This window comes from Bidens hawaiensis, unplaced genomic scaffold, assembly GCF_021521415.1.
Source record: "Bidens hawaiensis isolate Kalapana, Puna unplaced genomic scaffold, B.hawaiensis_p1.1 tig00035424_1, whole genome shotgun sequence".
NCBI lineage: Eukaryota > Viridiplantae > Streptophyta > Magnoliopsida > Asterales > Asteraceae > Bidens > Bidens hawaiensis.
The window spans coordinates 120,112-137,539 of record NW_027496150.1 but is presented as its reverse complement, the minus strand read 5'-3'; the positions used below and the strand labels follow the sequence as shown (position 1 = coordinate 137,539).

The following is a 17,428-nucleotide window of genomic DNA, read 5'->3' as shown; positions in this document are numbered from 1 at the left end:
AAAGGTAATATATCTAGATATGAGATTTATTAAAGATATAACTTTTTATGACTAAACATGTTGTTTAAAAGATTTCAATAAGAAAGTATGTTAAACATGTACACACCATTTCAATACAAAAATAAACGCACTTTTAAAGACATGACGTGTTTTATAACTTTGAGTGAACAAAAATAGATTTATTCTATTTTATTTTATTTTTTTTTAGATTGTGTTTATATAGTTACAATGCTTAAGTATGATTTTTGAATAAAACTAAGTTTTATGTTTTAAAACGACAAATAATAAAATATTATTTGCAATAACGACACTTTGTGTCAAACCCATGAGTTTTACATAAATATATATTTTCGAAGAAATATATACATGTTAGCGTTATAATAATAATTTTTATGGGTTAAAGGACTGAAACGGTGTATAAAGTCAGTCCAGTGACTACAAATGAAAATATAAATATATTTCACTAAACATTAATAATAACCTAACAAAATATCACCTAGAAATAAATATAATTTTTTTTATATTTATGTATTACTCGACCAAGCGAATCGGTTATACAACCGACACCAATAAGAGTTATATTCCAAATATTTATACAGATATATAATTATTTATACATAAATTTATCACCAACGGGTCGTCTAAAACTTAAATGGAACGTTCGGTTGGAGAAAGCAACCGACGCAAGCCTAATGAACGAAACGTCCGGTTGGATAAAGCAACCGACACAAATATAACAAACAAAATGATCGGTTGGTGAAAGCAACCGACACCTTAAGTGAAACGATCGTTTGGTGAAAGAAACCGACACAACAAACGAAACGACCGGCACGAACGAGCTAACGAAAACTACTAGTTGGGTTAAAGCGACTAGCATAAACCGACTTGCGAGTCAATAATAAACTAACTGACCTTACTCGTTTAGGACGTGTGAAGGCAGCGGACCTCAGGTCTAAATTGAAATTGCTAGTAAACTAAACACTGAACTCATGAGGTGAGTTTCACTACCCCCATTTTACTGTTTTACTTTTTTATTTATCCGGGGGTGGAAAACATACACATCTACTTTTATATACGATAATTAGAATCAAAACACACAATCCTTATGCGAACATGAGTTGAACTATGTAGTGCTATAAGTCCCTTGCTTGCATACTATAACCATTAGCTAATGGAGTTAGCCACAAGAATATACGAATAGTACTATTAACGTTGACATTTCCCCCTACTGTTAGGTTAGTCGCGCTAACCTCCGATATTGCATCGAAACAGGGTGCGTATATTCCATCTGTGAGATTTGAACAGGGCAAAAAGGATATAAGTCGTGGTTTGGTTATAGGCTCAGGGTTCGTCATATTAATTCGTAGATTTAGCTACTCTACGGAGGATTATTGATTTGTATGTCAAGTTGGATTTAAATATTGTTTGTGCTCGTATGCTTTGTAGGATGTCTTCACATAAAAGCACAGTTGGTGGAGCCGACACCCCGAGTGATCATGTTGAGTTAAGTGATCAAGATATTGCTGATCATTCCGAAGATGAGATTGATGAGATGCTAGACGATGATGAAGATGATGAGAGTCTTAAAAAAAGTATAAATCTGAAGTTCATGCTCATTTTGAATTCAATGTTGAAGAGACAAAAATGGTAAGAAGGTTCGGAAAGACAGATGCATCCACTGTAAGAAGACATACAAACCACAAAAATCATAGTCCACTACTCAACTCTTGCGACACATGCCAAATTGTACAAATTTGAAAAGGAGAAAAGGTAAAAAAGGTTTGATTAACTTTGAAAAATGTGCATCTGAATATAACACGGGTGAGGGTTTTGAACATATGAAATGTAGAGAAATGGTTGCAAAAATGATTGTAGCCCATGGGCTACCCTTTTCATTCGTAGAGTATCATTGGTTTAATGAGCTTATGAAATACAACAACCCTCTTTATAAAAAAGTAAGTTGCCAACTACTACAAAAGATTGCATAAAAGTGGTTGAATCAGAGAGAGAAATGATGAAAAGGTTTTTCAAAAGTGTTGATATGATCTCATTAACTAGTGATTGTTGGACATCAAATCAAACAAGAGGGTACATGTGTTTGACAGCTCACTATATTGACTCCAATTGGAAAATGCAAAAACGCATAATTGCTTTCAATGAGCTTGCGCCATCCCATAGTGGTGAGGTCATTTCAGATGCTATCTTAGAGTGCCTTGTTAAATGGGGCATTCAAGATAAAATTGGTACAATTACTCTAAACAATGCATCTAGTAATGATAGGGCAGCCTCAATTTTGAGGAATACTTTTAAAGGAAAAGGGAAGTTACATTTTGAGGGAATGTTTTTCCATGTAAGATGTTGTGCACATATACTTAATTTGGTTGTACAAGATGGTTTGGGAATAATTGATGACTCTCCTGTAAAAATTAGAGAAGGTGCTAAGTATTTGAGGAAATCACCAGGTCGTCTAAAAAAGTTTGGTGAAATAGCAAATATTCATGGTATCAATACCCGTCGATTTTTATGTACCGATGTTAAAACTAGGTGGAACTCAACACATCGTATGCTTCAATCCGCTATTTACTACAAGCTTGCTTTTGAAGGTTATGCGTTGAGGGATTCAAATTTTGAGTGGTCCTTTACAGATGAGGAGTGGGCTCGGGCTGAAAAAGTGTGCGGCCTACTTGAGGTGTTTTTGGCTGCTACAAATATATTTTCAGGTACATTATATCCGACAGCAAATTTGTTTCTTGTTGAGATTTTTAAAGTTAAAAAAGAAATTACTAACGCGTATAAATCAGAAGATACTTTCTTGAATAAGATGAGTGTACCAATGATTGAAAAATTTGAGAAGTATTGGGGAGAGATCGGGGTACTTATGTCAATTGCTTCTATTTTAGATCCACGATTTAAAAAGATGTCGGTTTCTTGGACTTTTGGGAGGTTGTATCCCCAAAATGAGCTTAATGACCGGGTTGAAAATGTAATTAGTAAGTTAAAATCTATTTATGAAAAATACTCTAATGCATTTCAAGCCGCTAAGGCTACGAACAACAACCGAACGAGCACATCATCTTGAGGTTCAAATGGTGGTAGAGAAGATGATGATTTTTTATGCTTTTCTTAAGTCTAGACCGGTTGAAATCGCTCAAAAAACTGAACTCGAGGTGTATTTAGAAGAGCATAGTTATTCGGTTTTGGAAAATATAGAATTTGATGTGTTAACATGGTGGAGTCAAAATACTTGCAAGTTCCCCTATTTTAAGTAAAATGGCTAGTGACATTTTATGCATTCCAATCACAACGGTTGCCTCGGAATCAACATTTAGTGCTGGAGGACGTATATTGAGTGATTATCGAAGCTCACTTTCAACGGATATGGTCGAGCTTCTTGTTTGTGGAGGTGATTGGATGAAGTTCGCATCAAAGACAACTGTTCAAACTTTTGAAGTAAGCTTGTATTTATATTTATATATATGGTGCATCCTTAGTTTTATAATTGTATTCCTAACATTTGTATTTTTCTTATGCATAGCAATCTGCAATGGAAGAAGGCATTCATTTGATATGAAAGGTAATTAAATTACTTTTTGTCATAATTAAGTGTAAACTATACAAAAGAAATGGGTTTAGTAGGTTGGTTAATGAAAGAGAGGATATGAATTGCTTGTTTTTTTGATAAACTGAACATATAATTTATATAATAATAAAAGTGGGAGAAACATACTTTAGTCTCTTGTACATTGTGCATTTAAGTTTTTATCATGTAATATTCATTTTTATATTTCATTTTTTACTTTTGGTCCCTACACTTTTTCATAGTTTACAAATAAGTCACAATGTATTTTTTTCCACTTTCAACTTTGGTGTCATATACTTTACAACTTTTACATTTTTTTTGTTAACGTTTATGTTTGAATTTAACGAGTTAACGCGCTACAACACATACGTGTGGTTGAATGTTATGTCTATTTTCGCATTTAACAGCCCCATCGTAACGCGTAGATGTTAAGTTGACTTCGTTATTTTTTTCTATATTTTATGTTTCGGTCTAACTTTTGTGTGTTAACACGATGCAATGAGTGTGTGTGGTTCAACGTTTTTACGTATACTTTTTTTTATCTTTTCTTAATGGTTAACGTTAGTTACTGACTGTGGGAGAGGAGATGGTGAACGAAGGTGGTGGTGGTGGTAACTTCATGCTTTCGAGTGAAGTGGATATGTAAATACAAGGTTTTACACCTCCGCCGCAGCGCGTGGGTGTAAATCCTAATTTAATCATAAGAAGAGGGTTTGGTGATTTGTTTATGAACTAATTTGACATGTGTTGTTATTTTAGTTTATGTTGCAGATGGTGGCTAGTAGCTCAAAGATGATGGCACGAACTCAAGAAGTGCAAGATTTGGAAGGAAAGTTCAAAATATTATTTTTGGTGTTTTGTGTACTGTTTAACATGATTTATTTTGAACTAGAACATGGTTAATTCCCTTTTTTTGAAGTATGTTATGGGTTTGTTAGTTAATTATCTTGAAACGATTATCTAGTTAAACGATGGTTGGCTTTTAAGTTTGTTTTTTCATTTTTAAGTTTGAATAATCATGTTGGCTGTTAGCTCGTCGAGCCACGAGCTGGCTCGAGTTTTTTTCGAGTCGAGCACAAGCTCATTTTTACAGCTCGATGATTGAAATCGAGCCGAGCCAAGCTAGCTCGAGTTATGTTCGAGTCGAGCTCGAGCAGTGCATGGCTTGGCTCGACTCGGCTCGTTTACAGCCCTAGTTGTACATCTCTTGAAATACATTTTAAGTACTTGACTAGGCATGGAACCTTTTAAGGGTTTTTCCATTCCAGTGTCTGGGAAGCTTTTTGCCTTCTGCGTCGGCCAGTTTGTAGTATCCACCTTTGTGAGCTTCAAGGATTGTGTATGGTCCTTCCCACTTTGGGTCGGGTTTTCTTTGGTTTTCTTTCTTGCTAGACTTGTTGTTTCGGAGTACAAGATCTCCTGGCCTAAAATGTTCATGTTTCACTCTTGCATTGTAATAAGCTTCCATTTTTTGTTTGTACTTAGCCTCTTGTACTGCGGCTTGGTCACGGATTTCTTCAAGGAGTTGCAAATTCAACATGGTCTCATTGTTGTTTGATTCGAGGTCCATGTTGAGTGTTCTTTGAGTCACAACTCCGACTTCTGCTGGGATTACAGCTTCCGATCAGAACACTAAGCTGTAAGGTGTTCGTTTGTGGCTTGTTTTTTCGGTCGTTCTTATTGCCTATAGAACATTTGGGAGTTCATCATGCCAATTGTTGTCATGTCTTCCCAACCTTGCTTTGATTCCTTCTAAAATAGTTATGTTTGTTCTTTCGACTTGGCCGTTGGATTGTGGGTACGCAACTGGGCTAAACACTTGGGTGATTCTGAATTCCTTGCACCATGTGCTAAAAGGCTTCTCAGCAAATTGTTTTCCATTATCCGTGACCAACACTCCTGGCAACCCATAGCGACAAATGATGCTTTCCCATACAAAGTCGATGACTTGTTTGTCTGTTATTTTTGCAAGTGGCTTGACTTTAGGCCACTTGGTGAAGTAGTCCGCAACTACTAACGGAAATTTTACCCCACCCTTGGCTGGTGGGAATGGACAAACGATATCCATTCCCCACTTGTAGAATGGCCAAGCCGAGGAGTCATGTTTAGGGCTTTTGGGAACTGGCGCATGAATTTGACAAGCTTCACATTTCTTAAGTTCTTCTGTTGCATCTCGGTGCATCGTGGGCCAGAAGTATCCGAGGTTCATTAATTTTGCAACCACCGTTCTTGGCCCAAAATGAGCTCCGCATATCCCCTCGTGAACCTCTTTGATAAGATATTGACTTTGTTCAGGGTCCACACATCTTAGTAGTGGTGCAAGGTAACCTTTTTTATAAAGGGTTTATCCTTGCAACACATATTGTCAGGACTTGATTCGAACCGTTTCAGCCTCTGTTTGGTCCAGAGGTAACTCACCATTTTTGAGGAACTTTTCTATGGGAGTCATCCAATTGAGACCTTCTTCAGTGATTACATCTTGAACCTCCAATTATTGAATTGAAGGAGTTTTCAACACTTCTACCAATACTTTCTTAGTAAGGTCTGCAAATGTGAGGGATGCCAGTTTGCTCAAGGCATTGGCTCTTTTGTTTTGTGATATTGGGACTTCTTTGATAGTTCATTCTTGAAACGTGTTTATCAATTCCTTTGTCTTTTCACGATACTTCTTCATGTTGGGCTCTTTTGCTACACAGCTATCATGGACTTGACTTGAAACAAGCAACGAGTCTGTGAAGACTTGTAGCTTTCGGATCTTCATCTCTTTGGCAATTTTTAGACCAGCGATCAATGCTTCATATTCAGCTTCGTTGTTGGTGGTCTGAAATTCAAGTTGGAGAGCATATGCGAATTCTAACCCTTCGGGGTTGATAAAAATGAGCCGGTTCCTGACCCTTCAGTGCTGGAAGCTCCATCGGTAAAAAGCTTCCAGGCTTCAGGGTCAGAAGATTCCGTGGCAGTTGTATGTATTTCAGGAATGACTTGCTTCAGGATTTCTACAATGAAATCCCCCAAGACTTGGGCATTGACAGCTTTTCTTGGGACATAGGTGATGTTGTGTTCACCTAGTTCCACAGCCCATTTGGCCAATCGGCCGGAATTTTCTGGCTTTTCAAGCACACTCTAGATGGGTTGGTCGGTGACCACTTGTATAGGGTGTGCTTGAAAATACCTTCGAAGCCTTCTGGCAGTTTGAATTAAGGCCAGAGCAAGTTTTTCCAAAGGAGGATATTTGATCTTTGCTAGTTTTAATGTTTTACTAAAGAAATAAACGGGTACCTGAACTTTGTTTCGTTCGATGGTTAAGATCGCGCTTAATGCTTCTTCAGCGACCGAGAGATAAACATAGATCAGTTCTCCCGTTTCGGGGGCTGCAATAGCTGGTAGTGAAGCCAAGTGTTTCTTCATTTGACTGAAGGCTTCTTCCGCTTCTTTCATCCACCTGAAGTCTTTTTTATTGGTGCAACCCTTTAGTGTTTTGAAGAAGGGTAGCGATTTCTTAGCGAGCTTGGAGGTAAAACGCTTCAAGGCTGCAAGCCTTCCGTTCAGGCTCTCCACTTATTTTTGCTTTGTGGAGATTTAGTTTCAAGAACAGCCCTGACTTTATTGGGTTGGCTTTTATGCTTTGTTTCCCTACGATGTGTCCCAAAAACATGCTTTCTTCAAATCCGAATGAACATTTTCCGGAATTGAGTTTCATGTTGATCTTCCTCAGGTTTTGGAAGGTTTCTTGTACATCATTGAGCATTTGATGCTCGGTCTTTCTCTTGATTACCAGATCATCGACATAAGCTTCCATATTTTTGCCAATTTGGCTGGCAAATGCTTTGTCGATCAAACATTGATAGGTTGCTCCGACATTTCTTAGACCAAAAGGTATCTTTTGATAACAAAAAATACCCTTGTCCGTGTGGAATGTGGTTTTTTCTTCATCTTCTACTTTCATGAGAATTTGATGATAACCCTTGTAAGCATCGAGAAAACACTTAAAGGGATGGCCGGTTAAAGAGTCAACCTTGAGGTCTATATCGGGTAAGGGATAGCAATCCTTCGGGCATGCTTTGTTCATGTCTTTGAAGTCGATGCACATCCTCCAAGACTTGTCGGGCTTTTGAACCATGACTGGATTAGCAACCCAAGACTGATATTTGACCTCACGTAGGATCCCAGCTAGGACAAGCTTTTCAACCTCTTGGCATGCTGCCAAGCTTCGTTCAGGAGCCAGGCTCTGCTTCTTTTGGACAACAGGCTTGACATCGGGGGGTATTTTTAGATCATGCCCTGCAATGCTTCGAGGGATGCCCGTCATGTCTTCCGGGCACCAAGCACAGACATAGCTATAGTGTATCAACAGCTTTTCAAGGTGTGAGAGAGTTTCTTTGGAAAGGCCCGTGTTTACCCGTACCTTTTCTTCAGGATACTTGGGGTTTATGATCAATCCTTGTTCGTCGTCTTCGTTTTTTGAACTTTCCTTCAACCGTGTAAACCTCTTGGGTGGGTTGAAGGGTTGCAATTCCCCTCTCGGTGGGAAACTTTACGGTACCTTGACCAACCGAGACAGCCATGTTGAACGCACATTGTCCTGGCCTTCCTATGATTACATCATAGTTGGAAGGTATGTTAATAACCACAAAAGTGAGTGGTTTGGTTTTCTTCATCTTGCCTTCACTAAGACAGGCATCAAGGGTTAGTTGGCCCAAAGGCTTTAAGGGTATATCGGCGATACCTTTTATAGACAACCCGGAGAGTTGAAGCCTTGAACGTTCTTCTTTGCTTAGTTGGTTGAAGAACTTTTCAAACATGATTTCTGTGGCCGCCCCTATGTCAATGTAGGCTTTGTTTGTTTTAATTGTCCCCACGTTCGCTTCTACCATCAAAGGGTTTGAGAGTAAGTCACCTTGAAGTGGCGGGAAGCAGACGCATTGAAGCTCCCAAGCCTCCAAGCATTGTCATTTGTGGGGAACACATTGGTCTATATTCACCATATTCACTTCTTTGCTTTTCCTTTCGGCCATCTTGTCCTTGACCCCCTTCACCAAATGGGCCAATTCTCTGGGGAGCATCTTGGCCAAAGGTAGACGTGAGGATGGCCTCTACATTCTCAGTCCATCATTTCAAGCACTTGTGGCAATCGCCCCTTCGTTATGGGCATCTTTTGAATTATGGTATAATAGACTAGGCCATACAAATTATGAATATATCTTTTTTGAATAAGGATGGTTGTTTGTCTGTTACTTCTATTTTACCTAAACCGGGAGTTTGTTCTTCTTGTCAGATTTCAAAACAACATTGTTTGTCTTTTGATATTAATGAGAAACGCGCTCTACATATTTTAGATTTGGTGCATTGTGACCTATGGGGACCCGCTCCCATTCGGTCCATTAATGGTTATCTTAATTATGTAATTTTCATCGATGATCACTCCCGATTTACCTGGTTTTATCCACTTAAATTTAAACATGAGTTTCCACAGGTGCTAAAGAATTTTCTTGCTTTTGTCCAAAATCAATTCTCAACCAAGTTACAAAAATTTCAAAGTGATGGTGGTGGTGAATTCATGAGTCATGTCGTGCAATCTTTATTTAATGAAAATGGTACTCATCATAAGGTCTCATGTCCCTACACGCCTCAGCAAAATGGTAGGGCCGAGAGAAAACATCGGCATGTCACCGAAACCGGGTTAGCAATGTTATGTAATGCTCATGTACCTGCCTCCTATTGGGCAGATGCTTTTGCCACTGCAACTCATATTATTAATCGGTTACCATCCCCTATTTTGCAACATCATTCACCTTTTGAGGTACTGTTTGGTTCCAAACCCAATTCGTGTTTTTGGTTGTAGCGTATACCCGTTTTTACGGGATTATTCGGCACATAAACTCGCTCCTTGAAGCATCCCGTGTGTTTTTATCGGGTATCACTCTCATTACAAAGGATATCAGTGCCTAGACCCTAATGCTTCCCAAGTTTATATTGCACGCAATGCCACTTTTGACGAAACTTGTTTTCCGTTTTTATCAAACTATGTTCCTACCGACCTCACCAAACTTTTAACTACCACCTATAATGAAGATTTTCCTACTCTATCACTCCAAACCATACCTACTGCCTCCTCATCTCCACCCAAACCCACTTCCAACATATCGCCTAAACCTTGTCCTACATGTTTCGATCACCCACAACCAGCCCATATTCGCCACCCAACCGACCCATCGTCTCCAGCCCAGCCGACTCCATCCTCACCATCTTCCCCAGACCATTTACACTCCGCAACCCAGACTTCTACCCCAGATCCACTTCCAGTCCAGTTTCCACTTTCCCAAAATATTCCACAGCCCACCTCACCTGCCCCTGTCCCTTTTAGTTCAGCTCACCTGATGGTAACCCGAGCCAAGGCTGGTATATTTAAACCGAAACATGGAGCAGACATTGCTATAATTAAATCCTCTCTGTTACATCATGCTCTTTTTACTACAAAGGAACCTCGTGGTTTCAAAACCGCTTCAAAGGATCCTAACTGGTCTAAAGCTATGCTTGATGAAATTCAAGCTTTACACCAGCAAAAAACATGGGATCTTGTTCCTCGATCTATGGCTTCGAATGTCGTGGGGTCAAAATGGGTGTTTCGTATCAAGTATAAAGCTGATGGTACTATTGATCGTCGTCATAAGGCATGCCTAGTTGCTCAAAGTTTTAATCATATACCGGATTTTGATTTTTCGCTTACATTCAGCCCCGTCATTAAAGCTTCTACGGTTCGTATTGTGCTATCTATTGCGGTAACCCGTAAATGGCATCTTCATCAACTTGATGTCAAAAACGCCTTTTTAAACGATTTTCTAAATGAAACCGTTTACTTGGAGCAGTCTCCTGGGTTTCTTAATCCTAAATTTCCCAATCACGTGTGTCGTCTAAAAAAAGCATTATACGGGCTCAAACAGGCCCCACGTGTCGGGTGTCAACGGTTAAGCGCTTTCCTTCTCGGTCAAGGTTTTATATGTAGTCAATCGAATACGTCTCTTTTTGTGTTCTCCAAAGGCTCATGCATCTTATACCTGCTCGTTTACGTTGATGATATTATTCTAACGGGCAAATGATGAAGCATCCATCCAGGCCTTTATTAACCGTCTTCATTATGAATTTGCTGTTAAGGACATGGGTACTCTAAGTTATTTTTTGGGACTTGAAGTCTCCCCTACATCTACTGGTTTGTTTTTAAATCAGTCCAAATACGCCCATGATATTCTTATACGAGCGGGTCTCCTTCACTCAAAGCCGATTGCTACACCATTGGGAACAAATGATGTGTTTCTTGCAACTAACACTCCTTTTCATGATCCAACTCACTATCACTCTCTAGTTGGGGCCTTACAATATCTGACAATTACACGCCCTTATTTATCTTATGCTATTAATCAGGAAAGTCAATTTTTACATGCTCCTACCATTGATCACTTTCAATTGGTTAAGAGAATTCTTCGTTATGTCAAGGGAACAATCGATTTTGGTCTAAATTTCTCCAATGTACCCACAACTTCCTTAGTCGATTTTTCTGATGCATATTGGGCTCGTTGTATAGAGACCCGCAGATCTACATACGGGTACTCTATTTTTCTTGGTGGAAATCTTGTTTCATGGAGTGCTAAGAAACAACCAACCGTTTCACGTTCTAGTTGTGAGTATAAATATAGGGCCATGGTCAACACCGCTGCTGAACTCATTTGGGTCGCACATCTTCTTCGTGACTTACATGCTTTGCCATTTGGTCGCCCTACTTTATTATGTGACAACCTCAGTGCTGTATTTCTTAGCCAAAACCCGGTCTCTCACAAACGTGCTAAACACATTGATATTGATTATCATTTTGTTCGTGAGCTTGTTCTATCCAGGAAGTTGCACACACGTTTCATTCCTACCAAGCTCTAGGTGGCAGACATTTTCACCAAGCCGTTATCAAGACCCTTATTTGAATATTTTCGTGACAAATTACATGTGTGTTCCCCACCTGTTCGCTTGAGGGGGGGGGGGGTGTCAACGATATAGGATGATATTATCATATCTTCCATTTGTTTATATTTATCTTGTATTTATTAGTTTGATATGGTTTCCATATTTATTTCCTTGTAATTGTATTCATATACTCTTGTAATTTATTTTGCAAATCAATCAAGAATACCAGTTAATACCTTCTATATTGGGGCTACAAAATGTGGCGTTTTGCGCAATGTGGCGGCCAGTCTGCAAAGGGTGAGTTTTTGTTTCAGGGATGTAATGGTGTTGTAAACCATATATATATATATAAATATATATATATATATATATATATATATATATATATCACACAACTTATTATAATAATAATAATAAATCCCAAAGCATAACCCTGGACAACAATTTGTCGCCCCCCGCCCCATTTCGCCTCAATATCGCCCGAGGGCGGTGTTCCCCCCAAAATCGCCCTCACTTCTCGCCCCATTACACATAGCCTTTGAGTTTAGATTTAGATATTTGTTGGACAATCGAGATAGTCCATAGTGACATTGTAGATAAATTAATTGAAATTAATTTTGAACACAATGGTAACAAATTTCTTTACTTTCCTATTTCATGTTTTCCAGTTTCATCTACTGTCTCACCGTATATCATTGGAATGTTGTAGCTCTATATTTACTAATTACTTTCAGTAATATATAGTTGCAAATGTTTTATTCTGCAGATTTGTTTGATAGTGGTTTTGACCTGACTGCCTTGATCTTCACAAGAAGTAACATATAATTGTAATGTTGATCGATCTTCAAAAGATGTTTAGTTTAGTATTGCCGGGCCGGGAGACCACACACTACCTGCAATTTTGTTGGTCATCTCTATGCTGAGTTTTACAAATGGAAGATTGGTGTATGCAAAAACCCGTCTCCATAACAAAAAGCGGAAAAGTCATTTGTGCTCGACTGATGTGAAGAAAAAGATAGTTGGTGTACTAGTATTGTCCATAGCTACGTGACTTCCCATGATTGCTAGGTTGAGCTAGCTTGCTTACATAAATTTAGGAAAGAGAACAAGCTAAAATTTTTCGCATTAAATTTATGACATAGGCTGACATACGAAGACGTAAATTGTTTGGTGATACACAATTCCAACTAGGAGAAGAAAGGAGGAAGTTATTACTGCATTTATATGCATTATAAGGGTGGCGGGATCCGAGAATAATCCACCATCCTTTCAATTCACATAATCAACAATAATTTTCTACTTTCTTCTCCAAGCTAGAGTTGTGTATCATCAAAAAATGTACATCTTCGTGTACCTGTCAGATTTATGCAATAATATATTGCGAAAATTAACTTGTTCTCCGTTCGACATTTATGTAAAGTAAGCTCGGCCAAACAATAAGGAAAAGCCACGTAACTGCTTGACAATACTAGTAAATAAATTCTCTTTTTCTGTAGCAGTATTGCAGAAGTGACTTTTCGCTTCTTATGTGGAAGACGGGATTCAGTCAATTCTTCAAATTTAATTTGTATACATCAATCTTATGTTTTCAAAATTCAGCGTGCATGTAGTGCGGGCGGTGTTGTCTCTAGGTCCTGCAATACTTAAATAAATATCTTTAAGGCTCCATTTTTGGACACCTCACAACAATAGACTTACTCATAATTATAGTCAGAAAATTTATTCGTTTCAGTAGGAAAAAATTAGCATACAATCATACTAATATAACTTGTCTTTATAAACTTATGCTAGTACATAAATTGGCATTAGCCACGCATCTTTGTTAGGGAAAAAATTGGTTGCAATTTTTGCTATAGATAGCAAAATCTGTAACAAGCTTGAGAAAATAGGTATTAAAGAAAAGACTTCATAAAAAGTAGCAAAATACATTGCAAACTTTAGAAAATAATTATTATAAAAATAAAAATGGCTTCATAATATTGATGGTAAAATCCATGACAAACTTGAGAAAATCTATATCATGAAAATGACTTCAGGAAATTGATAACAAAATCAAGAAAATAAATATTTAAAGCGTTGTAAAAAATAAAAGTTTAGAAAGATTCGTAACAAATTTCAAGACAGAAAATAAAATTGTTAAATTTTTATGTGCATAACTTTGCAAAATGATCGAGTAACCAAATAAAAAGAAACCTAAAACTAGTTTTCTAAAATCCATAGCAAAGTTTGTAGCAAAATAATACAAGTAGCCAAATAAAAAGAAACTTAAAACTAGTTTTCTAAACCATAAACAAATAGGACAGGAAAATTTAATATACAAACTTTATGGGATGAGTTTCACTAGTTTTTTAGAAACTTCTAACCGTGACGAACAGATTGTTGGAAACATGCTGTATAAAACCATACCATAATATAGAATTTTATATAGTTTATATCAGAATTAAAATTAAAAAAACAGATACCTTACAAACTGGTTAGTGACCGAGGTGTTTTTAAGTTTGTTATATGTTCCCTCGGATGGATATGTCACTACTACAAAAGGCTCCTATTATATGTTATAAGCGGTTTGTAAGTGAAACTGCTTCTAATTTTCGAAACACCATAGCGGTTTCTAACATAAACCGCTTCAAACCTTCCAAAATACAAAACACCCGCTCTTTTTCTATCAAATGCCCAAAGTTTTCAAACCCTGAACAAAGAAGAATAAAGTCAGTTAGGCGCCACTTCTTCTTCACCAAAGGAACCCTTGGATCTTTGGGTAAGGAAGTCGCGTTAAGTTAGTATTAATTTGATTATTTGTTTCTTCAGATCGAATCTAGGATTAGGGCTGTTCAAAGGGTAAGACCCTACCCTTTTACCTAATACCCTATCCGGACTTTTTACCCTTTTAGGAAGAAACGTGAACCCTAGACCCTACCCTCTAAACAATAAAAGGGTCGGGTATAAATAAAGGTTTTAAGGGTCCAACCCTTTACCCTTTAAGGCAGTAATCACATCTCTTTTTTCTGCATTTATTAGTTGCATATCTCATATATAACTTTAACTAGTTTTAAAGCCCGTGTAGCACACGGAATGATCCAAATAACTAATTTACAAATAAAGTAATGCATAATGTGCATAGAAAAATGTATTACATCTATGCTTGTATCATTATACATAAATTGATTTTATTTATATCACAAAATGAATTTAAAAAAAATGAACTTAATTAAAAAATAATGCACGTGTAAAAACATACTAAAGAACACTTCATCTATTGAAAATTTATTCTCAGTGTCATATATGTATAATTGAAATAAAGTTAGTTATGAACCGATTTTGGAGAATACTTCTCGTATAATAATAGGTTTTGAGCGACATCATAAATTTTTTTTTGATAATTTTGAGGGGTTTCTCGACTTTGGCAATTGACAAAAAAATAACATGTTAACCCGTTCAATTTTGTGAATGTTTTGCTTCACTTGAACATATTATTGTACGTCATGCTTCACATAAAACATTTTGATCACTATTCAAGGAAAAGTCAATATTGACACAAATTTTTCTAATTTGATAAAAGTTAAAAGCATTTACAGGCCTTAAGGTGGCATGTCGGAAGTGCTTGTCATTTTTTCTTAAATTTTAATAGTTAAGGAAAAATACCCAAAATGCAAAATCCCGAATCTTGACTATTTCCAAAAATGTCTTTAAAAATAAATTCAAAACCCAATCACATTTAAAATTCTAACTTTAATTTTTTTTACATTTTCAAGTCAAAACTTTGAACACGTAACAAATTTAACAATAAATCTATTTGCATTCTCAATATTTTAAAAATATTCAGATTACCCCCTTTTTACCCGTAACAAATTTGAGCCAAATGTAGTTAATTTGTACCAAACGATCTATTAACCAACTTTTAACCCGTAACAATTAAACTTAAGTTCCACAAAAAACCCGCAACAATCCTTGATAAAAAAACACAAGAAACTAAATATGATAAACATTATTTGAAAGTGTTGGTATATATTCCCCTTACAATTTAACACATATATGTATAGTTTACTAACTTAATCGGAAAAATAAATAGATAGATCGATTTAAATCATATATTTATAATTTATAAAGTTATTTGACAATGTACAAAAAAAACAGATAAATGGATTTATTTATAAAAAATAGATAAACTTTTAAGCATATATTTATAATTTAATGATTAAAAAAATCACTTCGTAAATTGAAAGCATATTGGGGTTTTTTTATTTACAATCTTTAACAATATACATAGTGTAATATGTTAATGATAACATTTAAAAGTATATTCTTTCCAATATTTAACGATTTGTCGTTGATTTTTAGATTTCACCAAGTATTTTGTGAAATTTATTTTAACAATGAGTAGTGGTATAATATGCAAATATTTATTATTATAAAAGTGTATAGATATAATATAAATAGAGTTTAAAGAAAAATAAATAATTTAATCATGTTATAAATATAATATAAATATAGTGTAAAAGGAAAATGAATAATTATTAATCTGTAACAAATATTAGTTTTGGAGGGAAAACAATTGTGAAGATTAACCACAAACTAACATGTGTCTACATTATTTTACTTTATTAAAATAGATAGATATATGAATCATAGAACAATTACACTTTCATTTAATAACGTAGTAAAGTCTAATTTTGAAAGTTAATCATCCATTTAAACTGAAATATTCACATTTACGAATTTCATGTAGAGAACAATTCAGTGATTTCCATATATATGTTTCCAATCTGTAATATGACCATTTATTTTTATTTTTCTTAGTAATTGTGAAATTTCGGATGAACCTTATATGAAATATATATCTCTCCTAAATTTCAGATAATCACGAATCTCATATATATGTATCTAGAAACTAGTTAACGGGTAAAGGGTTTGAAAAAAGGTCGGACCCTTGAAACCCTTATACCTTTTAAGGTGAATTTTAAATACCCTTTACCCCGACTCATATTATATATTCGGGTCTAATTAAGGGTTTTGCGAGTCAGGTAACCGGGTTTCAAGGGTCCGGCCCTTATCTTGCTCACCCCTATCTAGGATTACATAGTGTGATTTGGTATTAATAAGTTGATTATTTAAGATTTGTACATTAAACAGGGATGGCAACTTGAGTTAGGTTTTTATGGAGCAGGTAGACCAAATTGTTGGCATACAATTAAACATTCGATGCTTAATTGTGGGAATCAAGTGGTTTATTTGTGGATTCGGGATGTTTTTGCTTGTTGTGGGCTTAAAGTTAAGATAAGTTTACTTGCAGGTTTAATCGTAATTAGTCTTTTAGGTTATTTGATGTGAGTAGACAGTGTTTTTGCATCCGATCATCAGATGCACTAACCTCTATTACATGCATCCGTATGGTTTTTAGATGAATTTTTGAATAGAAAGTCTTAAGTTGTCAGATTATTATGAATGGTAAAAGTGAAGATTCCAGTTCTCTTAATTTAGATTTACCAATTCTGGCACTTGGTGATGAAATGTGATAGAACTGTACAAGTAAAAATATTTTTTCTTGATAACTGTACGAGTAAAAATAATTTTGCTTGATTTAGATACTTGATTTAGATAATCTATGTATTATAAAAAATAATTTTCTTGATACTTGACATACGTATTATAAAAAAAAGTTGATGTATGCATATATGCATTACGAGTTTTTTTTTAATTTTTTTATTTTTATATATTTTTGTGATAAAGAATAACAACATATAACAAGGATGAAAGAAAAAAAATCAAAATATTTTTTTAATTAAATTAAAAATACAGCATTATTAGCTCTCTAGTTCAAATGCCACCTTTAGATGTGGACCTACCTAAAAACCTTTATTTTGATTCAAGAACAATGTCACACCCCAACTTAAGGCGGAA

At 36.0% G+C, this 17,428-nt stretch overlaps 1 pseudogene; it reads left to right on the top strand.

The window, feature by feature from the left end:
* The first annotated feature begins 1,395 nt into the window (after positions 1-1,395).
* Positions 1,396-4,362, top strand: LOC143587248 (zinc finger BED domain-containing protein RICESLEEPER 2-like; annotated as a pseudogene).
* Positions 4,363-17,428: the final 13,066 nt, after the last annotated feature.